Genomic DNA, 17,040 nt, shown 5'->3' on the forward strand with positions numbered 1-17,040 from the left:
AACAGTACAAGCAAGAGGAAGAATAGAGCAGACATGAGAAAGAGATGTTGCAGCTTCAACAGCAATAACCTGCCAAAGTCACCCCAAAAGATTTCACTGCCTTCACTCCAGGGGAGGATTCTCATGTGTTCTGAACCTCAGAGGGCAGCACAACAATGGGGGCTTCAGGTGAGAGAGTATATGAAATTTATACTAGGCCTAATAAAAGGGGAACTGGCAAAGTATAGTAGCATGCCAGAAGGAGAGGCTGTTACTTATGCTGTATTTAAAGATACTGTGTATAAGAGGTTTCGCTTGGGTCCACAACACTTCCGAAAAAAGTCTGAAACCCTACAGCCACAACCAAACAGGTATCTGAGTTTGGTGTTAAGTTGATGGATAATTTAAACAAATGAATGGATGTAAGTTGCCAAGGCTGATACAAGAGAAAAGGCGTTAAATGTTTGGTTTAGACCAATTCTACTATCGAATCCCCAAGGATATTAAGCTGACGGTCGAAGACAAGGCTCCTTAAACTGTCTCTTAAACAGGGAAGGTGGTGAGTCAAAATTTATCAGGTTTGGAGGAGAAAATAAGGTGTTTCAAAAAGGAGGTAGAGTAAAGTCTGCACTTAAAAAGGAATGGACTTCTTCTGTCAAAGAATTCAAGAAAGTCCGTGGTGTAACCAATCCTTCAAGTGTAAGAGACAAAGCCTGTTACACCTGTGGTCAAGTGGGTCATTTGAAAAATACCTGTCCAAAATCACAAAAGTCACCGCCTCCCAAAAACACTTATCCCACACCAGGGGAAAAGATGGTCCAGAAGGTGGCATGTGTAAAAAACAAACAACAAAAAAAAAACATTAATGTGGGTTTGTGATCTCTAACTGAGAAGAGGTCAGCAACAAGTTTAAAGAACCTATTCTTGTGAAAGATAAAAAAATCTTTGCAATGCTTGAAACCAGTGCAAACCTGTCCCTCATATGTTCTGATTTGGTGTCACCTAATGATATACTTCCTGGAAAGTATATGGAAATTCAGGGACTAGGCAGTAAAGCTTTTGTGGTACCTATTGCTTGCCAACAACTGAGTGGAAAGGGTGGCGGGGCTTGTATGAACTGGGAGTAGTTGAACCATACTTCTAGTTTGTTCCTGTTGTTGTGGGAAAAGATGTTTTGAGGGTCCAAGGCTGAAATATGTATGGTAACACTCAATCAGAGGAGGATGAAGGAGCAACAAGAAACCCAAGTTCCTCCTAAAGATGCTTAGTCAGGGAAGGCAGGTGAGTGTGTAAAATCTAACTCTTAGTTCCAAAATTTCTCTGACTTGCCAGTATCAGAGGGAGAGCAAGAGTGGGAGCAAATCAGGTGTCAAATTCTGGGGTAATGCAAGAACAAGAGGAACTGCCAAATGTGTCTCGGGAAGAGAGTCATAATGAAATTCTGAAGGTGATGCAACCAACTGAGTGTTTTCAAGCTGGAGGTACTTACTGATCCTAGCTTAGAAGCCTCAAGAAAAACTGCATACCAAGAAGAGATAAAGAGGGAACAAGTGGTCTGGAAAGAGGAGCTATTATATAGGTTATGGTTGCCTAAGGGCCAAGAAATGTCTTGGGAACCTTTCAAACACTCATTGTGCCCCAAAAGTTTAGAAAAAGGTTGTTGGAATTATCACGATGTACATTGTGCAGGACATTTTGGTAAAAACAGAACCAGGCAAAGATTGTTGAACAATTTCTTTTGGTCTGGATTATCTCAACAAGTGATTGAATTCTGCAAGTCCTGAGAAACATGCCAAAGCATGGGCAAGAACAAAGCTCCCTTGCAGTAGGGATGTGCCCGAACCAGTCCGGAGACCATTTAGGAACATAGGAAACTGCCATATACTGAGTCAGACCATTGGTCTATCTAGGTCAGTATTGTCTTCACAGACTGGCAGTGGCTTCTCCAAGGTTGCAGGCAGGAATCTCTCTCAGCCCTATCTTGGAGAAGCCAGGGAGGGAACTTGAAACCTTCTGCTCTTCCCAGAGTGGCTTCATCCCCTGAGGTGAATATCTTGCAGTGCTCACACATCAAGTCTCCCATTCATATGCAACCAGGGCAGACCCTGCTTAGCTATGGGGACAAGTCATGCTTGCTACCACAAGACCAGCTCTCCTCTCCAAAGAAAGGCATTTTAGAGGCCTTCTAACCGGTTCAGACGTGGCCCGGTCCAGCACCAGGGTGTGTGTCTCTCTTTCAGGGCGGCGGGGTTTGTACTTACCCCTCCCACCGCATTTCCCCCCTCCGGTGTTCCATTTTTCTCCAAAGTATTTTGGATGGCAGCGTTCCTCCCTGCTGCCCCTGCCCCTGTTGTTTGCAGGACATAGCAGAAGTACCCGCCATGCACGTCACACACACGATGTGTGCGGCTAATGCGCATGTGGCGGTAGTAGGCACATGCGCGGCGGGTACTTCCGCTATTTCCTGCAAACGACGAGGGCAGGGGCGGCAGGGAGGAGCGCTGTCGCCCCTCAAACTTTGTAGAAAAATGGAGCGCTAGGGTGTATGCGGAAGCGGCAGGAGGGGTAAGTACAACCCCCCCGCCCTTAAAGCGAGACACCCCTCCCCTTGGCACTGAACCACACCTCAGTGGTTCCGTGCACATCCCTACCTCGCAGTCATTACCCATTATTGGTGAAGCCTTTTTTCAGGGTACATAAGAACATAAAAATAGCCCTGCTGGATCAGGCCCAAGGCCCATCTAGTCCAGGATCCTGTTTCGCACAGTGGCCCACCAGATGCCGCTGGAAGCCACAGGCAGGAGTTCAGGGCATGCTCTCTCTCCTGCTGTTACTCTCCTGTAACTGGTACTCAGAGGCATCCTGCCTTTGAGGCTGGAGGTGGCATTTAGCCCTCTAACTAGTAGCCAATGATAGCCCTCTCCTCCATGAAGTTATTCAAACCCCTCTTAAAGCCATCCAGGTTGTCTGTCACCACATCTTGTGGTAGAGAATTCCACCAGTTGATTATGCGTTGTGTGAAAAAGTACTTCCATTTGTTGGTCCTAGATTCCCTGGCAATCAATTTCATGGGATGACCCCTGGTTCTAGTGTTATGGGAGAGGGAGAAGAATTTCTCTCTATCCATTTTCTCCACCCCATGCATGATTTTATAGATCTTTATCATGTCTCCCCGCAGTCATCTTTTTTCTAAACTAAAAAGCCTCAGGTGTTGTAACCTTGCCTCATAAGAAAAGTGCTCTAGGCCCCTGATCATCTTGGTTGCCCTCTTCTGCACCTTTTCCAGTTCTACAATGTCCTTTTTTAGATGTGGTGACCAGAACTGTACACAGTACTCCAGGTGTGGCCTCACCATAGTTTTATATGAGGGCATTATCATATTAGCCCTTTTATTTTCAATCCCCTTCCTAATGATCCCTAGCATGGAATTGGCCTTTTTCACAGCTGCCACACATTGAGTAGACACTTTCAACAAGCTGTCCACAACGACCCCAAGATCCCTCTCCTGATCCCTCACCAAAAGCTCATATTATACTTGAAGTTGGGGTTTTCCGTCCCAATGTGCATCACTTTACACTTGCCAACATTGAACTGCATTTGCCACTTTTTTGCCCGCTCCCCCAGTTTGGAGAGATCCTTTTGGAGCTCCTCGCAATCCGTTTTGGATTTCACTACCCTAAAGAGTTTGGTATCATCTGCAAATTTGGCCACCTCGCTACTTACCCCTGCTTCTAGACAATTTATGAATAAATTAAAAAGCACCGGTCCCAGTACAGATCCCTGGGGAACCCCACTTCTTATTTCCCTACATTGTGAGAACTCTCCATCTATACCTACCCTCTATTTTCTGTCTTTCAACCAGATAGCAAACCACACATGTGCTTGTCCCCTTATCCCATGACCACTAAGTTTCTCAGGAGTCTTTGATGAGGAACTCTGTAGAAAGCTTTTTGGAAGTCCAGGTATACTATGTCAACTGGATCACCTTGATCCACACACTCGTTGACACTCTCAAAGAAGTCCAAAAGGTTTGTGAGGCAAGATTTACCTTTGCGGAAGCCATGCTGGTTCACTCCCAGCAGGGCCTGTACTTCTATGTGCTTTACAATTTTATCCTTGAGGATGCTTTCCACCAATTTGCCTGGAATGGACATTATAGCTAAGCGGACTATAATTTCCCAGATCGCCCCTGGATCCCTTTTTCAAATTGGTGTTACATTTGCTACTTTCCAGTCCTCTGGTACAGAGCCCGAATGCAGGGATAAGTTATATATTTTAGCAAGAAGGTCGGCAATTTCACATTTGAGTTCTTTGAGGACTCTTGGATAGATACCATCTGGCCCTTGCAATTTGTTAGTTTTCAGTTTTTCCAGACAGTTTAGAACATCATTTCTTGCCACTTCTATCTGACTCAGTTCTTTAGCCTCCATCCCTAAAAAGCCTGGTTAACGAACAGGTATAAGCTCAGGAACAAGTGTGGACATTGTGAGTCCTTTCAGCAAACTCAGTAAGAGCCTGGAAAAGTATATACTGACTGTGGTGGACTTTGCAACCAGATACCCTGAAGCAGTGGCTTTTGCCTCAGTGGAAGCTCCTGCAGTAGCAGAGGCTTAGCTTCGCTTGGAATTCCCTTCTGAAATTCTGACAGACAGAGGGATAAACTTCCTTTTTGAGGTCCCAAAGTGTCTCTGGAAGTGCTGTGGCATCAAGCACTTCAAAACTATACCATCCAAAAGTAACGGTCTGGTAGAAAGGTTCAATGCTACATTGAAGGAGATGATCGAAGCCAGTGTGGTGTAGTGGTTAGAGTGCTGGACTAGGACCAGGGAGACCCGAGTTCAAATCCCCATTCAGCCATGAAACTAGCTGGGTGACTCTGGGCCAGTCACTTCTCTCTCAGCCTAACCTACTTCACAGGGTTGTTGTGAGGAGAAACTCAAGTATGTAGGACACCACTCTGGGCTCCTTGGAGGAAGAGTGGGATATAAAATGTAAATAATAATAATAATAATAATAATAATAATAATAATAATAAATTCTTCAAGGCCTCTTTTCTCCTCCTCTACTGTTTGATGGACTTGCAGCATTCCTCTTCCACCTGAAGAATATATCAAGGACAGTGAAGAAGATGCACTTAAAATGGTCAATAACGCGAAACTATTCAACACCAATGAAAGAAAGCAGGCCTACAAGAAAGAACAAGTCAAGAACCGAGCAGAAAAATGGAGAAATAAGCCCCTGCATGGTCAATATTTGCACAATATAAGTGGAAAATCAGACATCACCAAGACCTGGCAATGGCTTAAGAATGATAACTTGAAGAAAGAAACAGACGGTTTAATACTGGCTGCACAAGAACAGGCACTAAGAACAAATGCAATAAGAGCAAAAGTCGAAAAATCCACCACAAACAGCAAGTGCCGCCTTTGTAAAGAAGCAGATGAAACAGTGGACCACCTAATCAGCTGTTGTAAAAAGATCACACAGACTGACTACAAACAAAGGCATGACAAGGTAGCAGGGATGATACACTGGAACATCTGCAAAAAATACAAGTTACCTGTAGCCAAAAATTGGTGGGACCATAAAATTGAAAAAGTGGTCGAAAATGAAGATGTAAAAATATTATGGGACTTCCGACTACAAACAGACAAACATCTGCCACACAATACACGAGATATAACTGTAGTTGAGAAGAAAGAAAAACAAGTCAAAATAATCGACATAGCAATACCAGGGGATAGCAGAATAGAAGAAAAAAAAATAAAAAAAAATCCCCAAATACAAAGATCTACAAATTGAAATTGAAAGGCTGTGGCAGAAAAAGACCAAAATAATCCCAGTGGTCATTGGTGCCCTGGGTGCAGTTCCAAAAGACCTTGAAGAGCACCTCAACACCATAGGGGCCACAGAAATCACCATCAGCCAGTTACAAAAAGCAACTTTACTGGGAACAGCCTATATTCTGTGACGATATCTATAACAACTGACAATAAAATTCAGCCATCCCAGGTCCTTGGGAAGGACTCGATGTCTGGATAAAACAAACCAGTCAATAACACCTGTCTGACTGTGTAAACAAGAAATAATAAATAAATAAATAAAACATATGAGAACACACACCCAAGTGACTGGGATGACCATCTGGCAGACTTTTTGTTTGCATAAAGACAAACTGAGAGCTGCTTGGGAAGGTCCTTATATAATCAGGAATTATCCAACTCCCTTCCAAAGGTAAATGATGTCCTTATATCCTCAGACACAGAACTGATGAGATTACCTATGCTGTTAACTTGGAAAAATCCTCAAGAAAGCCAAAGTTGTGCATTTAAATATGTTTAAATCATATTAAAGCAGAGATGAACTAGTTCTGGGGATAACTGGAACACCTTTGGATTAAAAAAAGACCAACACCACGAAGATGAGTTATTAGATATGCTAGCATTGTGCACAGTATAATCTGGAACAATTAAGGTGCTCTGAATGCATTAGCAAAGCTGACAGGGGGAAAATTAAGTCTGTATTGTGTGGGTTCCCTGAGATTTGGCAAAACAAACCAGGCAGGGCCACCTTAGGTGTACACAGGGTTGATACAGGAAACTACTTACCTTTCAGGTTACCACCCTGCAGAGTTAATGGCAAAGTGCTGGGAGAGATTAAAAGAGGTGGAAGATATATTAAACCTGGATGTAATTAAACCTCCTTTACTCCATGGGCATCTCCTGTGGTTCTAGTGCCCAAGCCAGATGGCACTATAAGGTTCTGTGTAGAATACAGAAGGTTAAACTTTATCACAAAACCTGATTTATTCCCTATGCCTAGGATGGACACTTTGCTGGATACCCTAGGTGCTGCTAAACAATTTCCACTAAAGAAAAGTATAAGAGGTTTTATCAGATGGAAGTGGGTGAGGAGGTCAAACCTAAAACAGTATTCGTTACACCTGATGGTTTGGGGTTTTTTTTTGGTGGTGGTGGTGTGGGGGGATATCCATGTTTTACCGTATGGTCTAAGGAATTCTCCAGCTTCCTTCCAAAGTTCAATAAATGGTCTGGGGGCTTATGCCATTGCATACATTGATATTACAATCTTTAGCCAATGTGTGGATGTCCGTGTAAATCATCTGAGGTCTGTGTTATCAACCATTCGTGATGCTGGAATTACTGTGAAACTACGCAAATGTCAGTTTAGGTTGCCTGAAGTTACCTATCTGAGACACAAGGTGGGAAATGGGCACATAATTATCTTGTGGGAGGCAATTAAGAACTGGGATGCTCCAAGAACCAAGAAACAGCTCAGGTCTTTTTTTAATCTAGCTGGTTATTACAGAAGGTTTGTTCCTAACTTTGGGACAATTGCTAGTCCTTTGACCTAATATAAAAAAAATGTAAACCTGACAAAATTGTAATGCAAAATGTCAAACTGCTTTTGAGAAAGACTCTTTAATTACTATGCCTGTACTGAAAGCACCTAATTTTGACAAGCCCTTTGTAGCAGCTACAGATGCTTCTGACACAGCTTTGGGAGCAGTCTTGTTGCAGGTCTATGATAACCTTAAGCATCCTGTGGCTTATCTCAGTAGTACCCATGCCATGCAATGTCCATACTCAAACTGCGCAAGTGTGCAGGAGAGGCCCACCAGCTGCAGTGCCTGCCACCGCCACCATGGGGGGTGGCCTACTCTGCTCAGTTCACCCCCCCCGGCAATGAAGATGAGAAACATTGGTGGGGTGGCAGGGCAGCAGCAGCAGCAGCCCCCCCTCCGATAACTTGGAGGGCCCTAAGGAGGCAGGAGCAGCAGTAGGGTGAGATATCTTTCAAAAAACCAACCACTAAGGGGGAGCAACGTGGATGTGGGGGGGTTGGGTAGGTTGCCCCACCCCTTGTGTCTGATGTCAGATGCAGGGGTGTGGCTTGGGGCATTTGGGCATGCACAATAGGGGCCCCCTTCCTGCCCTTCATCACCTGGCCCCAGGGAAGCTCGCTATGCCCCTGGTACAGAGTTCAAATTACCAAACAAGAAGCTTGCTAGCCTTCTCTCTCCTAGCAGGTTCCAGCAGGACCAGTTCCCTCACTGCTACTTTCCCTAGTAGTTTCAGCCTGACCCAACCCTGTTGGTGTTCCGACATTCCGGCTCACACAACACTCAGCAGCACACTCTTCTCTCACAGAACTCTTCTCCCACAGCCCTCCTCCCTTTGGCGGCTCAACCCTCCCTTTTATCCAGTTCCAAAGGGATATATTTCACCAATCAGGGAATTGCTTCCCTCAGGCATCCAGAACCTTCTGTCTCTGCCTGGAGACAACCAATTTAACCCCTGAACACAGAACAAACTGAAGAAAAACAAACCATAAAACAGCATGGGAAGGAGTCGTTCTTTCACAACCAGAACGAAGTGAACCACAGCCCCAACAAATATATAACTCATTAAATCACTGTGTGTTAAACTCTACACATTAAAAGAATAAATCAGATATGGAATGTGGAAAAGACCTATTACTAGAATGTGAAAAATACCTATTACAAGACCTTTTGCTAACTAAGCAAAGAGGCACCTTTTAAAGTGGCTATTCTCTTTATTAAGCAGGGGGAAGAGCAACTGGCCCTATCTAGCCCCAGCACAGCATCCATCTAGTCGCTGTTGCAGGAGTCTATCTTATTATTATTATTTTTTAGATTGTGCGTCCTTTGGGGACAGAGATCCATCTTAATTTCTCTATGTAAACCACATTTGAACTTTTGTTGAAAAGCAGTATATATAAATATTTGTCATGGTAACCTAATAGCATAACATTAAAGTACAATCCTAAGAAAACACCTTCCTGAGTCTATTGCTAAAAAGCAAACCTGACAATCTTGCTTAAAAGGTAGGCATTTTTATTTACATTAGTGATAAAGCATCATATGAATAACGACCAGATGTGTCAGAATCCAAACGTTTTTAAAAATAAAGTTTCTAGCATTAGAGATCCAGTCATGCTCGAAACAAGAGGTCAGTGAATCTGAAAGGTTTAATAACCCAGTCAAAAAAGAAGAACCCAATTTTAATTATATTTCTATACTGATTTCCAAGCCAATTGTCAAGTCTTCTTGGGCCTTAATTAGAATTGCAAAAGCCTGAGCCTAGAAATACCAGACCATTCCAGCTGGTTGGAGCACCTAGGTTGGAAGATTTGCCTTGTCCATGATTAGCAGTATGGTGTTCGTTACATTCACAGAAAATATATGCACATCCTGTGCATATGAAATTTGTAGAACAGGACTAGGACTTTGCAGCAACACCTGTATGCAAGCACATTGATAGGCTAATCTATTAGAAATGGTTTCCAGAAGAACGTCATCCAAAATCTGTGATAAGGAAATGTATTAAATGGCTCAGTTGCAGAGTATGCAGCTATTTAGTGTACCAGAGAACTCAGTGAAGGCTTGTGGCAGAATGTACACTATCATTCAAGCTTCCTGGCAGCCAATTAAGTTTTTATCTCCTTACCAAATATATCTGTCTAGGGGCCGAGGAGAAAAGCAATGTAATATATGATATGATGATTTTATATTTCAGGGCAAGGAAAGTCCAGTTTAAATTTATTTGTTAGAGACCGCAATATACAATCTTATTCAATGAACATATTCAAGTAAAAAGACAAGGGTGCTCATTGCCTAAACTAATAGAATTAAAAGCTCTAAGAGTGCTTATCTTGGTTGTTAATATAAGCAGCTCTTTTCACTGGCCACCATCCTGCTTTCCCCACAAATCCCCCAACTGTCAGGTCTGAGTTGTGGGCACCAGCTGGATTCAGGACTGGAGAACAAGCCAGGAGTCAGACAAGAATGCATCAGAGCCAAGGAGATTTTGTTGCTCAGGCAAAGCCCCACCTCCGACAGGAAGCACCTCTACAGTTCTTCCAACAGAGAGATACAATTACTTGGATGGGCAGGGCAACTCCAGAGCATGAAAATCTTTTGCACTGGTGATAATAGGGGTGTGCGAACCAGTTCGACTGGTTCAAGTTTGAACAGGACTGGCCCTCCAAAAAGGGGGGCCAGTCCAAGTTCAAGCTGAACTGGGCTTGGTTTGGATCAAACCGTTTCAAAAATTAGTTGTAAGGCGTGTGGCTCTTTGGTTATGGTGGCGGCTCCTCTATACCCCACCAGTGCTCCCCTCACCATCAGCCCGGGCTGGCAGGGGACCGGGTTGATGGAAGGGGGAGCACTGGCAGGGACTGGGGCGCTGCTGTCAGCCTGTCTAAGAGCTGCACCAGTGAATAAGGTAACCTTTCACCCATCCCCGCCTGCCCTTTTTTCAATACCCCCCCCCCGATGCTTGAAAAAGAGAATCCTTACCGGATTGCCCTTTCTAAGCATCTGAACCAGGTCAACCACTCAGTCCGGACCAGGCAGTTAAGTTCAAGTTCACCCTTAGCGGTTCCATGCACACCCCAGGCAATAATCCCAGACTGTAGTTCTTGCAACTTGCCACAGAAGGCACTTATTCACAGTACCTAAGGCTTGAAGTTCCAACTCAGGCAATTCCCAATGTAGTGTTGCTCTGAAGTATTTTGGGAAATAAAAGTGATGGCCTCCATTGGCACCTGCTACTTTTACATAGAGAACAATTTATTTCCCACAAGTAGGCAGATTAGTTGTTCAGATAAGAACTAATTTGACAACTTCCCTTTCACTATAATCTTAACTGATAATTACCATCCTCACAAGTTAGCCCACTTCAGCCTTAAATGTTCACACATCTGCCATCTTGAATTGGAGTGGATAACATCATCACAAATGACACCATTGAGCAGTCCCTATGTGTCCCTACACCTGTTGCAAATTTGGTTCAAACTAGCTAGGCAGTTTTAGGGATATGCATGAATCGTTTCAGTGCCTCTAATTTGAGGCGCCGAAACAATTTGAGTTCCCCTGGCCAAAATGTTTTGGCTGCAGGCGAGCAGGTACATCAAACAGGGGAAGGCGGCTCTTACCTGCCGCTCTGGTGCTCAGCAGCCACCCCACCGTGAAGCCGTGTCGTCTTGGCAGATAAGCCACACTGTGCTGACGGCTTCCTACATGGGAACAGGAATTTCCCTGTTCCCAGCATCTGTCATGTAAATGGCATCCGTGCATGTGCGGATGCAATCTTGAGTGCTTGGCAACACACCATTTATGTAACAATGATGCCCGTGGGATGCTAGGAACAGGGAACTACCTGTTCCCATGCAGGAAGCCTCTGGCACATCATGGCTTATCTGCAGAGATGGCATGGACATCGGAAGCGACAGCGCCGCAGTGGGGCAGTGGAGGAGCGCCGGAGAGGCAGGCAAGACCTGCCTCCCTCCATTTAAAGCACCCGCTTGCTGCCCATGTAGATGCACACAAAGTGCTTCATGCACATCCCTAGGCAGTTCACAAATTAGCCCACTTGTGCCTCAAATGTTCATGCGTTCACTATCTCAAATTGGGGTGGATGGCATCATTACAAAGTATGCCACTGAGGTGTCCCTACAACTGTACCCAGTTTGATTCATATTGGTCCAGGTATTGTAATGATCTCATAAGCGCACTCTCCTTAAGGAAAGTAGGTTAAAAATGGTCGTCTGGCTTAATCCTTCCTGGCAGGGCTTGAGGAAAGGGGGCAGTGGGTCCTGTTGAGGCCCTGCCAGCAGTCCAGAGATACCATGTGCCGACATCAGGCTTTGAACCCCACCTTTGACATTGGACATAGGGGGTAAAGGGGGTTACGGTACTAGTGTAATCCTCCTCCTCCAGCTCAGAGTGTGCCTTCTTCATAGAGTTGTCTCCTCCTTGGCCTTCAGCCCCAATCTGTCATATATATCCTCATCTGCCTCTATCCTCTCATGAATTTCCAGGCATCCCAGGCAGTGGAGTGACATATCTGCTGCCTAGACAACTGAGCCAAAGCCTGCCTGAGCACCTCTGCCCAACTCTTGTTGCTGGCCCCTGATGGGGTGAGGTGTCATTGATGGTGCTTACTAAGGGTACCAGACATTTTGCTCCCCCAGCCACTTCTGCTGAGCTTCTGAATGGGGGTAAACTAATGGAACCACCCCTGCCCACACATATGCTATTGTCCAGGATCACCACAGTGAGCTCTAACAGAGGTTTGCGAATCTATAGTTAAGACTATCTATGGTTAAGATCATATCTGTGTTGATCCTAGCAAATAAGGTAACATTTCTAAGATAATCAAGTACAAGGTGGGGAACCAAGAAACAAGTGGCTCTGTCCCAGAAACAGGATAATACTGCTTTACCCAAGGAGCTGTTGCATTACTACAGTGGCCCACGAGCCAGTAAAATTGCTCATTTTCAGATTAGAACGAACTCACAGAAAACAATTTTAAAAATAGGCTCTAGTCACTGGATGCATAATACCATCTATCAACATGGAAGGGGGAACAATGTTAAAATCAAACATGACCTGACTAGCTTTAGTGGCTCTGTTAGCTGCATCTGTCAAACACTTGAGCACCACAGGAGTGAATGTAGTTCACAGACTAAACTCTTCTAACAAGTTTCACATTTCCTGCGTAAGTAAATAAAACTCTGAGTATCAGTTGTCTTGTTCAAAAATGCATGCGTCATCAGGACGGTCTAGAAAAGACTGCTTACCAGAATGGACACTGCCCACTGCCAAAGTTCTCCTGACACTGCCTCAAGGGCAGCACCTGAGCTGATAGGTTGATAATGCTACCAGTAATACTACTAACATGATTCAGCTATATTACTTCCTAGTGAAGTGAATCAGGAGACAAGGAGGGTGACAAACATTGCCAGAAAGAGTCCAGAAACCATTCCAAGAAACAAGAGGGAAGGGAAAATGGCAGAAAATAAGGACTTGGGTCGTATTAATCAGAGCATATGTCCTGTTAAACACTTTAAAATTCCATTAATGTGAAATGAGAGAAATGTAAGCATGTATTGAACTTTCCCACTGAAATCAACAGTATTTAAAAAGCACTTAGCTTTTATGGGATCATGTGTACTTTTGTAAAGATAAATTTGAAAACATAAGATTAAAAAAAGAAAAACACACACAGAGAGAAACAAATCATCACTTGAAACTATGAAATAATAAGCTTTACTCAGTCAGTCTGGTCAGAATAGTAAAATCAAACATTTTAAATAGCCAAAGCCATTTTGTACCTAACATTCTATTGATTGTTGCTTTTATAAGAGTTGGCCAAAAACCAGACTAACTGCTAGCTGACATGTAAGGTTTTTCGTGTGGGGTGGGTGGGGTGCAATTTTCATCAAGCCCCCCATCGCTGCAGCTGCATGTGCCTCCTGAAACTATTCCCAGAAGATCTAACTCTTATGGACATTATTTCAAGAAGCATAAAGGCCCCGCTTATTAAGACTGATTGTTTCCGATTTAAGTGGCAGACTTAAATTGCTCACTATGGTTTCTCTCAGGATGAGGTTATAAAATTGGGATATGATTGTGCCAGGATCGAGATCAAACAACGTATCTTGGACACCGAACTGCAGGAAGAAGTTGCTTCTCTGCCTAAGAATATTTTTCTAGGGGATCAAATCTTTAATACTAAACCAGCTAGCTATCTAAGTCTAGTTATCATCCCCAAATTTAGATGTGCTCTGACGCTCGCCCATCTTAATGCGCTTCCATCTGCTGTCTAATGCGCTTCCATCTGCTGGAGGGAAGATAAAGGTACCCCTTTTTCTGCTCGACTTTGCCCTTGCGGGTCTGGACAAGTGGAGACAATTGCGCATGCCATACTTTACTGTAACTTTTATAGGGACACCCGCTTAAGATTAGTGTCCCCTTTGTTGCAACGTTTTCCCGGGCACTTGGATGACTTCTATTTGAAGTACTTATTGTCCTGTTCTGATGACAACCTAATCTTCAAAATGGCAAGGTATTGTCATATCATTTGCACCATCCGCTCAGGTTTTCAATAATGTTCTGTTCTTTTTTTTCCTTTTCCTTTCCCCCCACTTCCCCTGTGATTCCTGTTTCATGATTGCAATGGAGGGTGCTCTGCTTAATAAGGTTTTCAGTCAGACCTATTTGGAGTTCACCATAACTTTTCTAATTTTAACTTGGTACTATTGTGTTATAATCTGTCCGTTTTATTATGCTGAGTCTCTTTTCTTATATGTAAGCATGTAAGTATGTATGTTTTAGCTATGCACTGGTCCATGACCGTAATAAAGGACTGAAGAAGCATAAACAGGTGCAGGGGGAAGAGGGAATAGTTTAAAAAAAAAAATCCACCCCACCCCTTGTACAACAGAAAACCCTGGCATTTTAATAGAGAGTTAGTCTGGATATTGGCCAGTATTCTCAAGTAATAAATTTTTAACACACCAGCTACTAGAAAGAAAGAAAAATCAAATTCGTACACCACATTAATAAAAACTATGTTGACTTGTTTATACTAAAAGCTCTGGTAAAAATAACAGAATCTATTTTTAAAATATGCAAATTTTGTAGATTTAGTTAAGCACCTGCCCACTAGACAAGTAATAAAGGAGAACCATGTTATTATGTACACAATGCCCATTCGCATTCTTAGCAATGCCCATTTATTAATTTTGTCACTGCATTAATTACAATCTTTAGTTTTTAAGATTTACAATTCTCCTATGGAATTGACTGGCTGAGCTGGTGTGGTAGCATGGAATGTTCAGCTGCTCAGGGAACTAAACTGTTTACAGCCCAGCTTCTGTTGAGGAAAAGAAGGATCTTTGCTAGGATCAACACAGATATGATGAAGACTGGAAATTGCTTCCAGGATGTAGGGAAGGTAAAGGACAAGGAACGCAAACACAAAGGAGATGTGCATAGTAGCCAACTGAATGATACGGAGTGTGAAGAAACATTAGATGCATAATGCGGCTTAAAAAAATCGCATAATAGACAATGGGAACTGAGGCAAGGAGGAGCTAATAAAAGGGGACAGGGTGAAGACGTTCTACAGCCTTTCTCATATGGAAGGGGAAGAAGGAGTATTAGAAAAGACATGTTAGGATGGGAGTGAGGTAAAGTAGGCAGTGTCTTGAAAAGCAGAAGAAACAATAGGTAGTAGAAGACGTGGAATCAAGGAAAAGGAGGAGCCAAGGAGAAAGGAGGATTGGCGCTGTGTGTGTACTACTTGCAGGAAGGAAGTGAGCAGGTCAGGGAGGTTTGGATGTCTAGGGAGGCAAAAGGTTGCTAGGTCTAAAACTCTGAAAGGCTGCAGCTGAGCCTTATACTGCCACGGCAGCATTGTAATCCGGTAACCCTAAGGGGACACGAGGGCCAAGAGCAGTGTGCAAAGGCTGGACTTCACATACAGATATTCACTAACCAAACAATCCTTTGGCTACTGGTTTCTAGCATTATTTTGCAAAGAAAATCCAAAGTACAGATGACTTCATCTCACAAAAAGAATGAGAGCAGCAAGATATATGACTCAACTACAGCTGGAAATTAGATCACAAGAAATGTGAGTGCAAATTCAGAACAATTGATTTGAGGCCAATTGCAATTTAGTGATTCAACAATGTAGCATGTGAACAGTATTTTTTAACACCTCCATGAACATGGATTTCTTTCAGGCCCTATTCATGTTTTACAATCCAAAAAACTAACTGATAATCATTCCCTATATAGTCACCTAGAGGCCCACACAAGATTTGTTTTTTTCTTTTTAAAGAAATAAAGTTATGAAGAAGTATTTCTATCAGTAAAACTTCTTAGAGTCCCCAAATTTCATTATCAACTTATATTCAATCATTTTAATAAAAGAGAATTACTACCGTGGTTGATTACCACTGAAAAGAAAGAAAATAAAAAGGACAATTTTCTACAGCTATAGAGTATTAGCAGCAGAGATGTTGCCATGATGTTATACTGATTTAGGAATCCTGGATTACCGGGGATCTACTACTCAATGGCTTCCTATCATACACTGTTGGAGCCGTACCCGGGGCAGGACATGGCAGATGCAAAGGCGGTCTGGGTGTGCTGGCAGCGCATCTTCAAAATTGCTTCCACCGCTCAAGCAATATGCGATGGCAGTACTGGTCCAATTCAGCCGATGTGACTGCTGATAATTAACATCTATCTCCCTCCCCAACACACAAAATTACAGGTCAGAAAATTGTGAACTCGAAAATTATGCAGCAGACCTCCTTCACTCCATTCCTAACGCTTATCTGGTGCTAGGTGGTAATTTCAAATACTAGGTTGGGTCCTGACGACTATACTTTATACACACAACAGAGTCTTTATCCATGCAGTCCTGAGGCAGACAGGCTCCCTCTAATCCGTCTCTCCAAAGATCTATTATTATTATTATTATTACTACTACTACATTTATTACATTTACATTTTTACATCTAAGGTCAAATTATGCGGGTCTCTGCTTGAGCCAAATGACCATCAGACTAGACCTCTCCATCCTGAACGGCTGATTTGAAAATGACCATCCTGCCGGGTTTACCTTTCTCACCGGCACCAGAATGACCCTGATTGAGTATTTCATCACATCAAGGAACCTGCTTCCTTTAGTGGAGAGATTCAAGGTTACTCCTAAATTTGACAGCGATCACCTTTCCATCTTGCTACTTCTGAAGCCATTCATTCATCAGTCACACATAGAGAATCTCTACAATCCTTCCTTATCTTCGGCAGAGGGAGCGTACTGCTGTGCCAAATGGACAGTACAACTGGATCAAATGCTACAGGAGCTCTTGCTTCTGACCACTTGAAATCTATACAATCTTCTTTTCTAAACAACGACCCTACTAGTGTGCCTTTGGAGTCATACAAAGCATTAGTCCAGGAACTACAGCAGCTCCTCTCCCGCAAGATTTGTGAGCCTCACACAGAGCATCAACCGGCTTCCAAGCAGTGGTTTGTTAAGGACTGTGTCAACGCCAAAAAAGCCCTTGCTCATACTTACCATGTCTACAAATCTTGCTCTGGACCGTGGGCCGCACAGAATTTTCTACAGCAGAAAAAGCAATACAAACTTCTGCTGGCCCACAAGAAAAAGAAAGGCCATGAAAGAGGCCTGGACGGGCCTAACCCAGGCC

The 17,040-nt window shown here is 43.3% G+C and overlaps 1 protein-coding gene across 2 annotated transcripts in view; it reads right to left on the reverse strand.

Annotated features, from left to right (window-relative positions):
- Positions 1–17,040, reverse strand: part of GNG12 (G protein subunit gamma 12) — a 71,290-nt gene that overhangs the window by 11,194 nt on the left and 43,056 nt on the right. The gene's annotated exons all lie outside the window — the stretch shown is intronic.

This window comes from Hemicordylus capensis, chromosome 4, assembly GCF_027244095.1.
Source record: "Hemicordylus capensis ecotype Gifberg chromosome 4, rHemCap1.1.pri, whole genome shotgun sequence".
In the NCBI taxonomy this organism is placed as follows: Eukaryota; Metazoa; Chordata; class Lepidosauria; order Squamata; family Cordylidae; genus Hemicordylus; species Hemicordylus capensis.